Source organism: Schistocerca cancellata, chromosome 2, assembly GCF_023864275.1.
Source record: "Schistocerca cancellata isolate TAMUIC-IGC-003103 chromosome 2, iqSchCanc2.1, whole genome shotgun sequence".
Taxonomy (NCBI): Eukaryota; Metazoa; Arthropoda; class Insecta; order Orthoptera; family Acrididae; genus Schistocerca; species Schistocerca cancellata.
In genome coordinates this window covers 1,109,652,326-1,109,669,711 of record NC_064627.1, presented here as the reverse complement: position 1 = coordinate 1,109,669,711, position 17,386 = coordinate 1,109,652,326, and the positions used below count along the sequence as shown (strand labels likewise).

Below are 17,386 nucleotides of genomic sequence, written 5' to 3'. Positions count from 1 at the left end.
CTTATACAACTTTACACATCGGTACCATATTTCTCTAACACATAAATTACACTCCTATCTGATCATTTAACTGAGAGATATACTTTTTTTGCTACATCAGTGACAGATGTTTACGTAATTACACTGTTGGATAACTTCGCACTTATGAAATTGTATTTTGTCTGTACTTTGTGAAATGCTCATATTTTTTCGGAACCATTGTGATACTATGAGAGCTTTGAATGATTTTTAAAGTACGTTTGAGGTAGATGACACTCTTGAAATGAGCAGAGAATTTTTTTAGGTTTTGACATTATTGAAGAAAGCTACGACGTTTTTGAGATTTGACTCAGGTGTTATGATGTTATTATTACGATGACTATGTGTATTATGCTGTTGCGGTATGTTTATGATCAATAAGCTGATGCTATGTGAGGAATTTGATTATGCTATGTATTTATTATGATGAAATATTGCAGTCTCGTCGCAAGATAGACGTGTCGACGAATATATATATATGTGTAATAAGGTAAGGAATAATGAGTAGTGGTTAGGGACTCTGACTTGTGAAAAAGGATGTTGGAAACCAAGAATCGTACTTTAAGAAATATGAAATGTGTGTAAATACGTGAATGTATCACAATGCCGGCGAACATTTTTTTGGACACTGCTATATTCATAAGATTTTGCTTCTACACATTTGCAACGCAAATTCTCGACACGTGAAATTTTGTATATGAGACTGTCACTGTAGCGGAAACTGCTGTCGTAAATATTTCCATAAGAAAGTTAAGTGACCACCTGCACGTGTGTCGTGGGCACCCAGCTGTGTCAGACACCTGGAGAACAAGCCTTTTCAGACGCACAGGTAGAAAAGAAAAAAAAGGGAGGCCATTATCCTCGCTTTTGACATACCTTTGTAGAAAGCACCGCAAACACGACACGCTTACATCTGCACACCTGATTATGACAAGCGTCTTTCTCTAGAATTGAGGGAATTTTTACTGCGTTATGAAATGCCATATGGCTAATGAATTATGTTTCATGCCGTCCTTTGTACATATTTGCTCATTTTCTTTAATATCTAGTTTCTAGCTGCACTGCAGCATTGGTTAAAATAAAATTTAATAGATGTACTAATATAGATATTTTATGCCTACAGATCCAGTAAATAATTTTATGATCTATTAAAAAAACGAAGGAGTATAAAAAGACATTTCCCTTCACAGGACTTGCATACATAATTTTCTTTTCAACTACTTGGTAATATTTTTGGTAGAATAAGTTGTGGTGCACCACTTTAATTACATAGACATTAAGATGTGAATATACATTTCCCTTATCTGCATTGTTGTTTTTACTGCAATATTTTTTCTGCTTGAGCTATGTCATGTTTAGATATAAGTTTTGTTATTTGGTGCTGCTGTTTGCCAGGCATAATGTTACAGAATTTGACTTTGTATTACGCTGTTAAGCCAGTTTTACTACGGATTTAGTTTTCTTGTTTGCTGCACAGTGCCTTATATTAGTTGTAGTACTGCAATTGCTTTGCCTATTTAAATTTTTTGTCATTGATGTTTGTGTTAATTGTTTTGTGCTGCTGCATTGCCTCGTCCCTTAGTTTAGCATCTGAGCACAGTAGATTTAAGTTAGCTTAAGAAGGGGTAGACTATATAAGAGAATGAGTTGCGATGAATTTGAAGAAATGCACTGAGAGGTTATATGAGAAAAATACAGAAAGCATGCTTGAATAGGATTTTTTTTGGTGGAAACAAAGGTTGAAATAAGACGAAAGATCTATGGAATTAAGTTTAGGGTTGGACTGCATTACCAAATGTTGCACTGAAAACAAACCCTGTCCTTTCCTTTTGTGTCATCCCTCTATATGTTTGGGTACCCTTGTGTATTTATGTTCTTCCTGTCTTTATATGTTTATCTGATAAGACTTATGTTGTAGAATTTTTTCTTCTTCTAATACTAAGCTACATTCACTATGATGAAGAATACTGTTATCCTCAAATATAATTGGCATTAATAATATGTTATTTACCTTGTAAATATGCTTAGACACTATTTATTCGGTTTTATTTTAATGCTCATGTGTGAAGTTGATGTTTCAATAATTATTCTGAACTTTTATGTATGTACTCATGTCATAATTCCTGTAACACTGATGTATATGTTTATTTCTATTCTGTTGTAAAGCCTGTACTACAAATGTTATCTGTATTGTTATGTTTTTAATGATGTATTTTGTACCTTTGTAATTGTATTCTCATGTTATAATATTGTAATTGACACCAGTTAATCAAATTAAGTAACTTGTAAGTTCCATTTCACTGCACACATTTCTGTTGGTCATAGTAATGCACAATATGTGAGAAGTTTTGACTGTTAGTGTTTCCACATGTGTTACTAATTCAGCAAGGGACTGGATAACAGCATTGCTGGTTCTAAGTACAATTCCAAAAACTTTGTGAGTGCACAAGTGGTGGTTTATGGACTTGCTATATTCTCCGCAAGACTCTTCGATGGTGATTGTGCACCTGCACAGTCGCAACAGATGGCTGCTGGCCGTCTCTACAAGGACTACAGTGGGTCTGCATCTTTGATGACCCACCAGATACCATTATTTCTACAAGGACTGCAGTGTGTCTGCGCCTCTGGTGGCCCACCAATACCATACTCTCTACCAGGACTACAGTGGGTCTGCTCTGTGATGACCTACCTACCAATATTCCTCAAAATGACGAATGACTCTGCTGTGGGTTTGCTCCATTGTGGCCCATTACCTGTCAGCATGTCAAGAGTCAGCACTGTCTTTCCGTTGGAAGGACACCACTACTTCTTCAAGACTGCATGGAAATCCACTACTTCTGTGTGCAATTTTTTTTACTAATGAGACTTTGTGGAAAAAAAACTGTAACTACTATTATGATGAATGATCAGGAGTGTCTTTATGGACTGTGAGAAAATTTTAGCTTTTGACCAACATTGTATCAATAAGTATGTGCATTGGATATCTTTGTTAGTGTAATTACGAAAAATTTTATCAAATCATTATTGGCCACTGGCCAAAACAATTTGTTAAATTTTTTTGTGGGGAGCATGGGGGCTATGTAAGTAGGCTGTTTATATTTTCTTATTGGCAACGTTACGTAGCGCTCTGTATGAAAATCACTGGCTGTACTGTGTGCAGCCTGTGGCTAGTTTGCATTCTTGTCTGCCATTGTAGTGTTGGGCAGCGGCAGCTGGATGTGAACAGCGCGTAGCGTTGCGCAGTTGGAGGTGAGCCGCCAGCAGTGGTGGATGTGGGGAGAGAGATGACGGAGTTTTGAAATTTGTCATGAACTGCTATATATATTATGACTATTAAGGTAAATACATTGTTTGTTCTCTATTAAAATCTTTCATTTGCTAACTATGCCTATCAGTAGTTATTGCCTTCCGTAGTTTGAATCTTTTATTTAGCTGGCAGTAGTGGCGCTCGCTGTATTGCAGTAGTTCGAGTAAGGGAGATTTTTGGTGAGGTAAGTGATTTGTGAAACGTATAGGTTAATGTTAGTCAGGGCCATTGTTTTGTAGAGATTATTGAAAGTCAGATTGCGTTGCGCTAAAAATATTGTGTCAGTTTAAGCACAGTCGTGTTAATTGTTTTGTGCTGCTGCATTGCCTCGTCCCTTAGTTTAGCATCTGAGCTCAGTAGTTTTAAGTTAGCTTAAGAGGGGGTAGACTATATAAGAAACTGACTATGGAGAATAGGTAAAGAATGCATTGCGAAGTTATATGAAAAAGATTTGGGCTAAAATGAGTTTTGTACAATGAGAAACAATTATTTTGAAAGAAATATGAATAGAATACAGGAAGGAGGTATAGATAGGACTTTTTGGGAATAATGATGAACAAAGGGAGATCTCCATGCAAAATACTGCAGTAAAACAAACCCTGTCCTTTCCTTATGTGTCATCCCTCTATATGTCTGTGTACCCTCGTGTATTTGTGTTTTTCCTGTCTTTATGTGTTTAGCTGATGAGAGCTATGTTGTAGAATTTTTCTAATACTATGTTATTTACTTTGTAAAGATGTTGAGACATTATGTATTCTGTTTTGTTTTAATGCTCATGTGTAAAGTTGATGTTTCGAAAGTTATTCTGATCTTTTATGTATGTACTCATGTCATAATTCCTGTAACACTGATGTATATGTTATTTCGATTCTTTTGTAAAGCTTGTACTACAAATGTTATGTTCTTTAATGATGTATTTTGTACCTTTGTAATTGTATTCTTATGTTATAAAATTGTAATTGACACCAGTTCATCATATTATTAACATGTAAGTTACATTTCACCACACACATTTCTGTTGGTCATAGTATATGGACAATATGTGAGAAGTAGGGACTGCTAGTGTTTGCACGTGTGTTAATAATTCAGCAAGGGACTGGATAACAGTATTGCTGGTTCTAAGGACAATTCCAAAAAACAACTTTGTGAGTGCACAAGTGGTGGTTATGGACTTGCTATATTATCCGCAAGACTCTTCAATGGTGATTGTGCACCTGCACAGTCGCAACAGATGGCTGCTGGCCGTCTCTACATGGACTACAGTGGGTCTGCATCTTTGATGGCCCACCAATACCATTGTCTCTACAAGGACTACAGTGGGTCTGCACCTTTGGTGGCCCACCAATACCACAATCTCTACCAGGACTACAGTGGGCCTGTCCACAATTTCTACAAGGACTGCAGTGGGTCTGCACCTCTGGTGGCCCACCAATACTCTCTACCAGGACTGCAGTGGGTCTGCTCTGTGATGACCTACCTACCAATCTTCTTCAAAACGTCGAATGACTCTGCTGTGGGTTTGCTCTGTTGTGGACCATTACCTGCCTGCATGTCAAGAGTCAGCACTGTCTTTCCGTTAGAAGGACAACACTACTTCGTCAAGATTGCATGGAAATCCACTACTTCTGTGTGCAATTTCTTTTACTAATGAGACTTTGTGAAAAAAAACTGTAATTACTATTATGATGAACAATCAGGACTGTCTTTATGGACTGTGAGAAAATTTTAGCTTTTGACCAACATTTTATTAATAAGTGTGTGCATTTGATATCTTTGTTATTGTAATTATGAAAAATTTTATCAAATCATTATTGGCCACTGCCCAAAAATATTTGTAAAATTTTTTGTGGGGAGCATGGAAACCATTTTCTACATTTTTCCGTGGTTTATTAAGTTTTCAAATTTATACTGACTTTTTGATCACCCAGTATATTTGTTTATTACTCGTAGTGAATCTGTTTCTGATGATCAACTCCTGGGGGCTGCCCAAAGATACAAGATTTGTTAATGGAGTAGGCCCTTTTCAGCCACTGGATTATGTTATTCTGTTTGGGTCTGTATTGTTTCTCTTTGGTGCTGGGGAAGGGGCTATCCCCCAACAGAGAATTTACTTGGCGACGATTATTGGCGACAGCTCTGGTGTTCACCTTATGCCCAAAAGAAAACCCGAAAAATGATGATCAGAGCCGCAGGAAACCTCGCAGATTTGCTGTATTTTGCTTCCGTTGACAGAGATAACTTCGGATGTCGTTCTGTCTTCCTTATTGCTTCCAGTAGTGTTTTTCTTCTTCAGTAGGTCTTTCCTGTGTTGCCAGTGAGAAGCCCGATCTGATTAGCTCATCAATTTGCACCAGCTGATTGATCATCTAAGGTCGCGGCGATCGTTCTGGACTGCCCAAGTTCGCGCGGCTTGTTGTAACTGGGCCACGGGCGGGCGTGACCCCTGTGCTTTCACAGCTGGGACCAGCTGTCTTTCCAGCCACCGGCTCCAGTTCCGTGGCGACCGCGGCGCCGAGAGACTGGCGACTGCCCGCACGCTCGGCTGCTGGGGGGCGGGGCAGCCTCAGTGCCCGGAGGCTGAGGGAAGGGGAAGGGGAACTCGAGGCCGCGCGCCGGCTGTGCCGGAGACAGTCGACAGTCGTCGTCCGCGTGCTGAAGGCGGTGGCTGCGTGTCGGACCGCCGGCAACAGCTGCGCGCGTGCCTTCTCCTCGTCTGTTCCACAGCGCGATCCAGCCGCATTCTGGACACGCCATTCAGTAGCGGAGGTAAGTGTCGGGAGCCTGCCACCTGCTACCCGAACCTACAGCGGTGTACTCTCGAAACAGATCGTATCTCCATGAAGTAACCTCCAGGTTGAGATTTTCACTCTGCAGCGGAGTGTGCGCTGATATGAAACTTCCTGGCAGATTAAAACTGTATGCCCGACCGAGACTCGAACTCGGGACCTTTGCCTTTCGCGGGCAAGTGCTCTACCAACTGAGCTACCGAAGCACGACTCACGGCCGGTACTCACAACTTTACTTCTGCCAGTATCTCGTCTCCTACCTTCCAAACTTTACAGAAGAAAGTTTGGAAGGTAGGAGACGAGATACTGGCAGAAGTAAAGTTGTGAGTACCGGCCGTGAGTCGTGCTTCGGTAGCTCAGTTGGTAGAGCACTTGCCCGCGAAAGGCAAAGGTCCCGAGTTCGAGTCTCGGTCGGGCACACAGTTTTAATCTGTCAGGAAGTTTCATGACCACCAGGTGTTTGCCTTTCTCACCATCAGTTCGCTGATGTTCTCTGTGACCTAAGTAGGTGAACTGTTACATACTCTCGCAGACGTGTTCGAGTTTCACGACATACGACCGTTGTCAAACGCGTCAGTACTGTAGTAGCGGTTCTTTAGTTGGGACCTTCGATTTACTGTCGAATGTGGTAGAACCCAATCGTCACCAAAAATCACACTGTAGCACAACCAGCTGTTGCGATAGGCCTTTTATAATGCTGCGAGGGTTGGAACTTTAATAGTGGCAACTAGTTATTTACAGCTCGTACAAAATAGATACGTGTTTCAAAGTTTTACTTGAAACGTCCCCTTAGAACAAATTATACACGACTGTGCTTAAACTGACACACAATAATTTTAGCGCAACGCAATCTGACTATCAAAAATCCCTACAAAAGAATGGCCCAGACAAACATTAAACTATACCTTTCACAAATCACTTACCTCACAAAAATCTTCGTTACTCGAACTACTGCAATACAGCGAGCGCCACTATTGCCAGCTAAATAAAAGATTCAAACTACAGAAGGCACTAACTACTGATAGGCATAGTTAGCAATTGAAAGATGATAATAGAGAACAAACAATGTATTTACCTTAACAGTCATAATATATATAGTAGTTCATAATATCCAGTATTACAAATTATCAAAACTCCGCCATTTTCATATAGAGCGCTACGTAACGTTGCCAATAAGAAAACATAAACAGCCTACTTACATAAAGAAAACATAAACAGCCTACTTACATACTGACCTTCAAAGTAGTCACCAGCATTGTGTATAATCCGTTGTCAGCGATGTGGAAGTCGTAGGATACTCTTAGCAGTGCCAGTGGTGTTGACAGTTCGAGCGGCGCGCTCTATTGCCCGACGAATTTGTAGCAGTTCTGAAGCGAATGCCGTGAAGTGTTTCCTTCGGTTTAGAAATCGAGTTGAACTCACGAGGGCTTAAGCCTGGGGAGTGCGGTAGTTGGTATAGCACTCAGCAGCCCCATCAGTCGAACAAATCAGTAACAGTTTGCACTGTACGTGCTTGAGTATTGTCCTGCAGAATGATGGTCAGGTCCTACAAGAAAGTGTCATCGCTTCTGTCTCTAAGCTGGTCGAAGGCTGTGTTGCAAAAATGAACAGCATAGAGACGGAAGCCCGTTTTGCGATGCTTGTGGTGTGCACATCTCTGTCCGCCACATTTTAACAGACTGCGTTTTATACCGCGATGCAAGGGCGGAAGCACAAGTTGATGGGGATCTGCCTTATGTTTTAGCTAATGATGAGACGTGTGTGTCTAGGGTTTTAAAGTTTTGTGATGTGTCTGGACTCTGGCCTAAACTTTTAGGCTGGAGGTTTTTTTTATTGCAAAGTGGCTGGCTCCTCCCTTTTTTCCTTGCGGTCAGCCAGCCACTTCCGTCTGCTATATTGTTTTAGCTCCAGCTACCACTTCCTTCCTGTGTTGCCCACCTTTTACTGCTGACGGCATGCTTCGTCCCACGCTTCGGTGCGGGTAGGCACATATTTTTTACAAGTTTGTTACCTGTCTTTTACGTTCTGTTTTATCTTACTATTCTGAGTATTTTCTTGACACCCGTCTCAATCCGTTACTGAGAGTGCGCTGAAGACCTTGCCGCCGTGCGCCCATACAACCCGCTCCATCATCATCATCATTTCGCAGAACAATGCTCAAGCACGTACAGTGCAAGCTGTTACTGATTTGTTTGACTGGTGGGGCTGCTAAGTGCTGTACCACCTACTACTCTTTCCTGATTGAAGATCTCGTGAGTTCAACTCGATTTCCAAACCGAAGGAAACACTTCACGGCATTCGCTTCAGAACTGCTATAAATTCGTCGGGAAATAGCCCGCGCCGCTCGAACTGTCAACACAGCTGGCACTGCTAAGAGTATCCTACGACTTCCACATCGCTGACAACGGGCTATACACAATGCTGGTGACTACTTGGAAGGTCAGTAAAACTTTGAAACACCTAGGCCTATCTATTCTGTACGAGCTGTAGATAAATAGTTGCCACTATTAAAGTTCCAAACCTCGTAGAACTCTGTTTCACCACAAACGATCATCAGGTGAAGGTAGTTGTTCACCCACAGTATTTACGTGGGAACATAGACCATGTTCAACCAAACTTTACTTAACGCTAAAAACGAAAACTGTAGATCCAAATTCGTCAATAATAACAACGCAGCTAACTTCTGAGTATCTGTAAGGCATTATAACACATAGCTACCCGAAACGCGACGTAGGCGATATGTTCTAATGCTTTAAAGTATTCATAATTGTCTAACACGTTCGCCATTTGTTGTTGTATTTTCTTTGGGACACTACCGCAGCTTCGGCTCTACAGCGATTTACAAGCGATTTATTTTCACCCTACAGTAAAAAGTCGTACTGCATGCATTAGCACATGTCAAGAATATATGTGCCATGTGATTATATAACAGCATCACAAACACCAGTTTTGTAGTATGTCAGACTAGCACAGCAGTACAGCTCACAGCTTAACATCTGGCACCAGCTACAGTCACGTTTAATCTCTAACACGTATGGAATCATTCTGTCAAGTACAATTATAACATATTTACAACGTGTCGTGGTTCAGACGTCTAACAATGCTGTGTTCTAACGCTCCACAATTATTTACAAGTTGTGTGCACCTCACTGTCTTATTACTGAAGACACAGGAGCTCCAGAACGATATTTAGATTTTATGCATTAGTTTCTGATCTGTACTTATGGTTTTTGACATTATATAGCTTGTGGTCGACGGTGATCTATGAATCTGCACAGATAACGCGGTTGAGAACTGATCTTTACTTATGGTTCAAATGGCTCTAAGCACTATGGGACTTAACATCTGAGGTCATCAGTCCCCTAGACCTAGAACTACGTAAACCTAACTAACCTAAGGACATCACACACATCCATGCCCGAGGCAGGATTCGAACCTGCGACCGTAGCGGCCGCGCGGTTCCGGGCCGAAGCACTTAGAACCGCTCGGCCTAAGCGGCCGGCTCTTTACTTATGGTTTTTGACATTATATAGGTTGTGGTTGACAGTGATCTAGGTATCTGTTCAGATATCGCGCTTGACAACTTTCCGAAACTGAAGATGATTTGTGATGCTCGAAAGTGCTACAAAAATAAAGCTTCCTCCTACAACCTGATGTGTGACTTTCCGTAAGAGTCTACAAGCTACGCACTTCCATCTATTGAAAACAATGAATCAAAGATATTGGTTTACACTTCTTATATGTTTCATCAATCAGGTTAGGACTGACTTAAAATTCCTTCCATCTGAACTCGTATGTATGTTGTCAAGCGCGTTGTGGCTTCAGAACGGTTTCTTACATGTGGGTCCGCAAATGTTTGCTCAAACGAAGATAAGATCTAATAGTTTTCATGCTGAATTATAGTATGATTGAAACCGAGGATGAATTACATTTTGATAAGAGTTCGAAGTTTCAACATTCATCGGTCCCTAGAACAAGTGTAGAAACAGAATACTTGTTTGGAGGCATCAGAGAACGTGAAGCATAATGGCTCTTAATATCCACAGAAACATGGAGAGTTTAATAAAGCCATTTCACTATTGCAGTTGCTGCGATATTGTTTATCTGCTGTATCCCAATATATGTCCAATCTATAACAACCAGCTACAAAAGGTTGGAAGTGCTAAATTTCTGAAATTACGGCCTGATAATTAATCCTGTTGGGAGCGGCATAACACCGAACTGCTGAAGTGCCTTAACCAGTTATTATGTCGAATACGGATGTTATCAAATATATGTGGTATAAAAATAAGAAAGCTAGCATACTTTGCTTCCTTACATTCCGTAATATCAAGCGGTATCTTTTTTGGGATAACTTATGAAGGCCATTTTAAATTTTCCGGGTCCAAAAGGATGCAATGAAAATTATTTTTGGTGTAAACAGTAGAACGTCCTTCAGGGACCTATTCGAGTATTGGGTAACGAAGTAGTGCTTCCAAACTTTTTTACGTAATGAAATTTCTCATAAATAATACTTCTCATTTTCAAACCAACATATATATTCGTGGAATCAATACTACAAGTAAGGATAATCGTCAGAATGGTTTAAAGTCGCTTACTTTGATACGCAAAGGTATCCATTAGTCAGGATCACACTTCTTCAACAACTTGACAGCACGCACAATTTGAAAGCACCCATAAGTGATTTAGCTACTAACCGGAAGGATCTATTAGTAACCAACTCCTTCTGCTTCACCGATGAATTTCTAAATAGACCCAGCTCATGTATGTACCATTAACAATATCCAATAACGGGAGTGTTCTGTAAAATCTGATATTGTAGATCTTCTGTGCGGTAATGTTTTCAATATAAATAAATGTCGTTAAATATAAATAAATGTCGTTAACTAATTTTCTGTTGCATGACGCGTAGTTACAATAGCGTAGGAATTATATCTTCACCTACATGGATACTCTGCAAATCACATTTCAGTGCCTGGCAGAGGGTTCATCTAACCTCCTTCATAATAATTCTCTATTAGTCCAATCTCATACAGCGTGCGGAAAAAACGAACAACTGTGTCTTTCCATGCGAGCTCTGATTTCCCTTATTATATTATAATGATCTTTCTACCAATGCAGGTCGGCGTCAGCAAAATATTTTCGCATTCGGAGGAGAATGTTTCCGCTCGCTCACTCGTAGACCAATCTAATCATTCATAGAGGAGGATCGTACAGACGTACGATCGTATGACTGCCTCCCAAAGCTGGAAGAGTTGAAAACAAATAAATCACGTAGTCCAGATGTAATCCTGATTAAGGTTTAAAGAGAGTACTATTCGGTAATGGCCTCTTACTTAGCTTGTATTCTCGGCCAATAGAGTGTCCCAACCGACTGGAGAAAAGCGCAAGTGACTCCTTTCTATCACTAAGGTAAAATAACAGCTCCGTAAAATTACGGGCCAGTATTCTTGGCATCAGTTTGCTGCAGAATTCTTGAGTATATTCTATGTTCGAATGTAAAAAGCTTAGCTTCTGTCCACAAATCAGCACGGATATAAATCATCGCTCATGAGAATCTCAGTCTCCCCTTTACTTGCACGATATCCTGTGAACCGTGGTGTCCCCAGTAAGGAGCCCTACCCCTTACACTTGAGGGACCCTAGCTACAGCACAACACATAAAAGAAAACTTGCCGCCGGAGAGGTGGCCAGCGTACACAGCCTCAAGTCGACCTGCTGTGCCGAACCACGCTGTTCGGCAAGTTCATGAATACATCGAAATAGCCATTCAGGTTAAACAAACTCTGTTCATCCTCTGTATTTTATGAAAGCTTTTGGCACGGTCAGATAAGGCCGCTATAATGTTTTTTTCACTTTATTCGTAAATGTCAGTCTTTATCGCTCATTACTACGCGATTCTCAATGACCTATTTCGTCTTATTGCCATCATCAGATCATTAAACAATAACTGCGGTTGCTGTTTCCTGTGTATGTAGGTCTCAATCTCCTTCAGTACGATAAATAACTGTCCTTTCCAAATGTATATCGAAAGCGCTTTTACTCTAGCAATACGTGTGCTTTCAGAGGTCAGTCTTAAAATTCGTCACTGTCTAACCTCCTTGCAGTTGACCTCGTAGACCCAGATTCCAAATATTTGTTGCTGTTGTTGCCAGCTTTGTGGCGCAGCCTAGAGCGAATTGCATCTTTTGTCCGAAATCCAATTTTAACATTAGTTTTTTTTTAAAGCTAGCGCAACTCTTTTGTAAAGAGAAGTATTGTATGGAATGTCAACACCGTATGTTAAGGTATTGAATCTATGATGTTGGTCACTCTTGTAATTCAACACAAGCGCTCTCTACCTAATGTTCTTATAAGTATAGGACTTCCTCCGGCCGTTGCTAGCACTTACTCAAGTACCTGCGTCTGCAAACTCAGGATACTACTAGTGGTATGTTCTGGCTTTCAACCATACTACCCTTGTTGTGTATTCTTAGACTTTTGCTGAAGACTCAGCCTTCAGACAAGTGACCCTGTTATTGCTATAATAATGTTTTTTTTTCTGTTTTGTAACAGATCTGATGATGGCAGTACATCGAAACCGTTCATTGTGAATCGTGGTGTAACGTGAAGTCAAGATGAACATTTTACGAGTAGCATTTGACACACTGCCACACTGCAGACTACTAACGAAAGTCCGAGCATACGGAATTGGTTCTCAGATACATCGTTCTGACTGAGCAGATCCGAGATTGCCAATAAACACTTTCTTCAGGAGTGAAGCAATTACGTCGCGTAAGGGAATGGCGTGCGTGACAAAGCCTTGGATCGAGGCACGGGTGTACTACAGGGGTACTCGCAGAAGACAAGGGGACTCCGGCACACACCTTGTGTGTTACTTTCCGAGAATTGGCGGAGTACATAAAGGCACCCCGCGAGACCTGGGTCAATCAATACTCTACCGTCACGGACCAGGAAACCATTGTTCGATCGAGGTGTAGGGCGTCCACAACTACATCCACACTCACAAGCCACTATGCAGTGCGTAGTTGAGGGCACTTACTACTAATATCAAAGCTTTTCCAGCCTATTCCATTCACTTCTGGACCCAGAGAAAAATGGCTTGGTTCAAATGGCTCTGAGCACTATGGGACTCAACATCTTAGGTCACAAGTCCCCTAGAACTTAGAACTACTTAAACCTAACTAACCTAAGGACATCACACACACCCATGCCCGAGGCAGGATTCGAACCTGCGACCGTAGCAGTCCCGCGGTTCCGGACTGCAGCGCCAGAACCGCTAGACCACCGTGGCCGGCCAGAGAAAAATAACTTTCTGGATGTCCCGGAAAACCCCATAATCTATCTTATTCTCAAGGTTCCTACGAGAGATATACGATCAGAGGAGCAGAATTTCCCCACAGTCTTCGTGAAATTCCGGTTTAAAACACGTCGAACAACGTATCGTGAGAATAAGATTGCTTTTCTTCCATACATTCACATTTAAATTCATTAAAATTTATGTTGGCGTGCTGCTGCGCCCTAATATAAATTTCTTTCTTGTTGTTGCGGCCCAGGTCAAAAGACTGGATTGATGCAGCTCTCCACACTAATTTCGCTCATGAGAGTGTCCGGAGCGATCTAAAGTGAACCGACCACCTAACACTCGTTGCAAGGAAAACAGATGCTATGGACTGTACATGTATGTGTGATGATGATGATGATGTTTGGTTTGTGGGGCGCTCAACTGCGTGGTTATCAGCGCCCGTACAATTACCCAATCTTTGCTCAGTCCAATTTCGCCACTTTTCAGGATGATGATGAAATGATGAGGACAACACAAACACCCAGTCATCTCGAGGCAGGTGAAAATCCCTGACCCCGCCGGGAATCGAACCCGGGTCCCCGTGCTCGGGAAGCGAGAACGCTACCGCGAGACCACGAGCGGCGGACTGTACATGTAATATACCGTCAACGACGCAGCTTATAAAACACTCGTTTCAACGCTTCTTAAGTATTGCTCTCCAATTGGTGGCCTTCTACCCGCTGGAATGAATAGAAAAGCCAGATAAGACACAAAAAAGTGTAGCACGTATATCCACGAGTTCGTTAAATAAGTGCAGGTGCCTAACGGAGATGTTAATCGCATTCCAGTGGCTGACGTTATAAGACAGGGTTTCCGGTAAATGGGGAGATTTAGGCTACTGATAAAATCCTAGGACCATACGTCAGTCAGGTAACATATGTTTCCCCACTTACAATTCACAAAATGCTCTCACAGGAAAAACAGAGAAATTCTAGCTCATGCGGAAGCTTACCGACAGACTTTCTTCAAGCGCCCAATCGCGAATGGAATAGGTAAGGGTGTCGGAGCGGGAAATGATTGCGGTATCAGAAATACACTCCACTGCACACTATATGGTGAGTTGTTGAATTTATGTGTAAATATTGGCTTGAACATTCGAGTGAGCTGATGCAAGGGTTAAGACTCTGGGTCCACATAGCGCATGATCGGAAATCTAATCTCCATCCAGATACCCTGTTTTAGGCATCCCACAAGTTCAGTTAATCGATTAAGGGGCTCCGGAAAGGCTCAAAATCATGAAAAGTTAAAAATTTTACTTTTTTGCGTTTTCTGAATCTGCAGACTATTACATTTTAATAGATATATAATTTATTCAATTCCGAAGACTACAAGTATTTTTAATTTTTTTTTGAAATGTGTTCTACATGGGCGTTACCCACTGTGGCGCTGTTAAACTGCTGTCAAATGGTGTTATTATTAACGTCCGTGTTCATCAGGTACATTTTAGTGATGTGAGATAAAGTATGTGTTGTGGCTAACCTGTGATGGTTCAATATATATCGCTGGTGTGATTGTCGATTGTCTCATGTTTATTTACTCTGTCGTTATCTCGAAAATATTCGTAATTAATTCTGTTTCTTGAGTCTCCGTTTTGTTGAAGTATAATAATGAGTAAAAGTAAAGTTGCTGTTGCGACTTTCAATGATGGCAACATTGTAAGGTGCAAGGTATTTAGAAATATGGGAATGAAGATAGGTTCTAACATGGTACGAGCGATGCTTGCTTTAGACAAGGAACGCCTTCGGGCTGCAGACAGGGCTGTAAAGAGTCTAAGAGATACAAGCAAGAGTAAACAGGAGGAGGAACAAGAGGAAGCTGGAGGAGGAGTTTGCAGAGGATGAAGATAATCCATCCTATGGACCTGGAATGCACTAAAAACTTAATCCAATGTTTGTCGCTCGATTCCCAAAACTTTTATTTTCTCATACTAATTACATGTTTTCTAAGGATCTTCCAAACATATTTGATTCAAACTTTCAGTAAATGTTACACAGTACCTTCTGCATAATTTAACATAGCCTTTTTCCAAAAAAACTGTATATTTTTGAATATATAAACAAAAAATTGCAAAAAAAGTTGTGAATTTTCATTACAATTGAAAAAAAAAATCATCTTTAATAAATGAACTAAAATATTGTAAAATCCCTGTGTTAAGTTGTAGCCCATATTCCAATAAATAATCTGTAAAAAGTTCAACTTCCTACCTCAGATGCTTTGTGAGGAAAGATGTAATTTATAAGCGTTATTTTAACATTGCAAGTATAGGGCGTTCCGGAGCCCCTTAAAGTGAATGCTTCAATACTTCCCTTCAAAAAGGTACCGCTTGTTTTATTTGCCATCCTTGTCACATCCGACCTTGTACTCCGTCGCCTATGACCTCGTTGTTATTGCTAAGTTAAACCCCTATCTTTCTTTCTTCCCTTTCTGAAAAACTTCTCCCAGTTTTTTCTGAAGCAAGAACCTGTGCTTTCGTGCACGGCCTCTGTGCAGAAGGCTCTGGTGACGCAGACGAACGCTGGTTGACACCTACGGCGTGCGCGTTAACACTCGCTAACAGCCTGGCGAGGCGACCGGGCAACCGCCAAGCGCCCACTCGCCACTGACTTCGCGGCAGAGTCCTCGCGCCTACGCCTCGGCGCTCAGGCAAGGCCGAGGAAGGCCGGAACATGACGCAGCCTTCGGCACTGGATACCGCCGAGATTACTCACACTACGTCAATTTCTCCGTCAGGCAGTCAAGGTTAAGCGACTGCGATCTGTTTGGGGCAACGAACGGGCGATGAGAGGCGGCACACTGCAGGGATCCTCGGTGAACAGAAGCAAACATGGTGGCCCTGCCACGAACTCAACGACGGTGTAGAGAAGAGTACTTTAGGGATTTGCAGCTAGGTGACCGCTCTTTCTTTCGTCCAATCCTCCTTTCTTCCACTCTTTCTCCCTTTCAATTTTTCCCGTCTCTCTTTTCTTTCCTTCTTATTCATTCCTTCCATTCCTTCCTTTCCACCATTCTTCCATTTACTTCTTCACTACTGTATTTCCACTCTTTACATCTTTACATTCTTCCTGTTCTCATTCTTCCAACCTGTCCAACTCTTTCTCTTCTTCCACAGTCCCCATTTTCTCCTTACTCTCTTTCTTTCCATTCTCTACGTTCTTCCATCTCCCCATTACTTCCAGTCTTCCATTAGTCTCAATTTTTCCAAACCATTCAACAACCAAGACTGCATCAAACATTTCTTTATTTAAGACAACCGGTTTCAACAGACTTTGTTGTCATCTTCAGGTCTTAAAAGTCTTTTGATTTAAAACATGTTCATTTTACGCTGTACCTCACGCACAAGATGTCAAGTGGATAAAAATCAGCACGTTATAAAACATTTGTCAGCGCCAAAATATTTAAAAACATAAAGCACATAGTACACCTAGTGTCCATATACATATCGCTCCCATCTGCTTCTTACATTGATTGTGTACCGTGTTTGTATGATGTACCAAGCATATGGGAGCAATATGGATACAGACATGGCTTTTTGCACAAGGTGCTTTATGTTTTTAAATATTTTAGCGATGACAAATCTTTTATAATGTGCTGATCTTTATCCGCTTGACATCTTGTGCGTGAGGTTCAGCGTAAAATGAACTTGTTTTACAACAAAAGATTTTTTAGACCTGAAGATGACAGCAAAGTCTGTCGAAAGTGGTTGTCTTGAATGAAGAAGTATTTGATGCGATCTTGGCTGTTGAATGGTTTTTAACAATTAAAATAGCTCGCCTTTCAGTACTTTCAAAATGAGAAAACTCCATTTTTTACACTCTCCCTTTTCTTTCATCCACACTATTGTTTCTATTTGTTCTATTCTTTCATTCTCTCTATTCTTCCATTCTCACTGTTCTTGAGTATCCAGTATTGTTACCACCATCGTCATTCTTTC

General features: G+C 41.1%; 1 protein-coding gene and 1 non-coding gene across 2 annotated transcripts in view; one reads left to right on the top strand and one right to left on the bottom strand.

Annotated features, from left to right (window-relative positions):
• Positions 1-5,962: 5,962 nt before the first annotated feature.
• LOC126163131 (galactoside alpha-(1,2)-fucosyltransferase 2-like) overlaps positions 5,963-17,386 on the top strand; it is a 362,444-nt gene continuing 351,020 nt past the window's right edge. The window contains exon 1 of the mRNA XM_049920058.1: positions 5,963-6,091. The gene's annotated coding sequence lies outside the window, so the exon portion shown is untranslated. The remainder of the gene's footprint in view (positions 6,092-17,386) is intronic.
• Trnas-cga (transfer RNA serine (anticodon CGA)) lies at positions 6,244-6,318 on the bottom strand. Its single transcript has one exon. It is a non-coding gene; the product is annotated as a tRNA-Ser (tRNA).